The 2,638-nt window shown below is 32.5% G+C and overlaps 2 long non-coding RNA genes across 2 annotated transcripts; one reads left to right on the plus strand and one right to left on the minus strand.

Moving 5' to 3' along the window:
• On the minus strand, nt 1–942 carry LOC144986696 (uncharacterized). The gene is made up of 2 exons (XR_013650550.1): nt 876–942; nt 1–177 (listed from the first exon to the last, which is right to left on the minus strand). It is a non-coding gene; the product is annotated as an uncharacterized LOC144986696 (long non-coding RNA).
• LOC144986695 (uncharacterized) lies at nt 177–1,928 on the plus strand. The gene is made up of 3 exons (XR_013650549.1): nt 177–654; nt 1,031–1,089; nt 1,733–1,928. It is a non-coding gene; the product is annotated as an uncharacterized LOC144986695 (long non-coding RNA).
• The last annotated feature ends 710 nt before the right edge of the window (nt 1,929–2,638 follow it).

Here is a 2,638-nt window from a genome sequence, read left to right on the forward strand (position 1 = left end):
TGAAAACAACAATCTTTAATATGATACATGTCTGCAGCATACAAAGTGTCATCACAATGAAATAGGTTTTAAGTACAAAACAGTACAAAGGAGAATTCTAAAAAACACATTATTGGCCTGAGGGTCGTGCTTTTTGTCCAGTTTGGTAAAGGTGCAGGACTTCTTCAGGGTTTGTAACTGCAAGAAAATTCACAATATGAGCTCAAGTGAACATAAAAAGCATAACGACTTTGATGAAATACAAAATAAATTTTACTTATTTAATCATTTCTGTAATGAGTTTGATAAATCTCTATGAATTTTTTTATCGCTTTGTCTGTAATGCTTGAAATTAATCAAGTACTATCCTCATTTAAAAACATGATAATAAATTATTCAAAACTTAACTTTTTTTAAATATTGTTCTAAAAATGAACTTTTTTAAATATATATTATATAATGTCAGGAAAATATGTAAAACAACAAGGCTAAATAATTAGTTTTAATACTAAAAACACCCCGAGTGTGTGTTTTTGTTAAGTATGGCAGGGGAAGTAAAGTTGCAAATTCCCAGCGCACTTGAATGCAGCACAACTACCCCCAAAGTGAACGTGCAGATTAATCCGGAGAGCCTCGAGGCGCGCGCAACAGTTTGAATTTCTCTTCATCTGGCAGGTAAGCCAGTGGTTTTTTTTTTTAAATATTGGATAAATTACATGTAAATATTTAAACTGATCAAACTTTATAAAGAAGCTAACCTCGTGATTTCAAGCCGCTATCTCTGTGTTTGAAACGTGACGTAAGAGCCTGTCTACCTTGCTGCAATAATTTCAGTTATTTCATGTATACATTTTCAAAGTTTGTAATGAAAATCTACAAACATTTTTGTTACTTACCAGGAGAGAGGCACCTGTAAAACAAGCACGCAGCCTAAATGATAACGTCTGTTGTTCTGTGGTCGTTTGACTGAGCGCACGTCTTTCTGGGAAAATCAAAGAAAGGCGTTTATTTAAAATAATGATGACGTACTTCCGTCTTTTTACCGCTTTAGATCAGCTATGGTGAAGACATCCCAGACGAATCCGTGAAGCCACAGGAGAGTAAGCTAAAGTAAGCTAAATCCACCAAGTGGACATATTATTTACATTAATGAAGAGTTTAAATGCCGTTTCCCCATTTTCTTTTCTTTCGCCGTTTTTATTTTATTTTTATTTATTTATTTATTTTCAAATATGATAGAGACAACAATACCACCCAACAGTGAATGTAAATGTTTGAAAATTAAAACATATTTTTGTGAATAACTGTGTTGAATTTGAAATTGCCTATTTATTTATTTTTTCCTTTTCTTTTACACTGCAATGTTTTTCATGCTAATGCAAATTGTAGGTGCGAATAATATTTATAAATAATAAATACACACAGCAATTGCCAATTAAAACATTGCTTTTGTCATTCTTTGTCTAAACAAATTTGATTTTTTTATGGCAATTTTGATTTTTTTTCTTTGATTTCTTTTTTGTTGTTCTTGTTTATGTAACTAAAATATAAAGTTGTGAATAATTTATTGTCATGTTCATAAATGAGGATAATTGATTAATTTCAAGCATTACAGTCAAAGCTATAAAGAATTCACAGAAATTTATCAAACTCATTACAGAAATGATTAAATAAGTACAATTTATTTTGTATTTTATCAAAGTCGTTATGCTTTTTATGTTCACTTGAGCTCATATTGTGAATTTTCTTGCAGTTACAAACCCTGAAGAAGTCCTGCACCGTTACCAAACTCTGCTGAAAGAATTTTGATGGACAAAAAGCACGACCCTCAGGCCAATAATGTGTTTTTTAGAATTCTCCTTTGTACTGTTTTGTACTTAAAACCTATTTCATTGTGATGACACTTTGTATGCTGCAGACATGTATCATATTAAAGATTGTTGTTTTCACTGCTGTCTTGTTTCTCTTTAAACTTGCCTCATGTTACAAGAAGTAATCAGGCCAGTATATTTTTGTTACAATGTAGTTACTTTACCCTTACCAACAGGTTAGCATTGTCTCATGTGGTGAGGTCAGAAGACCAAGTGTGTATATACACTGCACAGGAAGGTAATACATGTACATACCCAGCATTTACTACTGAAAGTACCATGTAATAGAGTGGAAATAGGTCTGACTTTCTTTTACAGTACAGTTTCATTGTACTTAAGGGGTAAGTACCAAGTAATATTCAAGTGAACATACCCGGTATTTAGTAATGAAAGTACCATGTAGTTGAGTGGAAATAGGGCTGACTTTCTTTTACAGTTACAGTTTCAGTGTACTTAAGGGGTAGTTTCTGTGGTAAATTCATGGTAAATACCATGAAACGTGCAGCGAGTGCAGACCTAAAGGTCAAGGCACTTTATTTGTACTTACCTTCTTCTTACATGTGGTAAGTACCATAAAAGACACCTTTGCACAACATGTAAATACCCAGTAAGAATATTATAAATACCCAGTATGTACCACATAGGTATGAACCAAATAGTACCATATAAATACACAGTAAGTACCATGTAAGTACAGAGTAGACACAAAAAGTACCATGTAAATACCCAGTAAAGTACCATAGAAAGTACCATGTAAACACACTGTAAGTACCCAGTAAATTCCATAA

This window comes from Oryzias latipes, chromosome 17 (assembly GCF_053564925.1).
Source record: "Oryzias latipes strain Hd-rR chromosome 17, Olatipes_Hd-rR_3.1".
Classification (NCBI taxonomy): Eukaryota; Metazoa; Chordata; class Actinopteri; order Beloniformes; family Adrianichthyidae; genus Oryzias; species Oryzias latipes.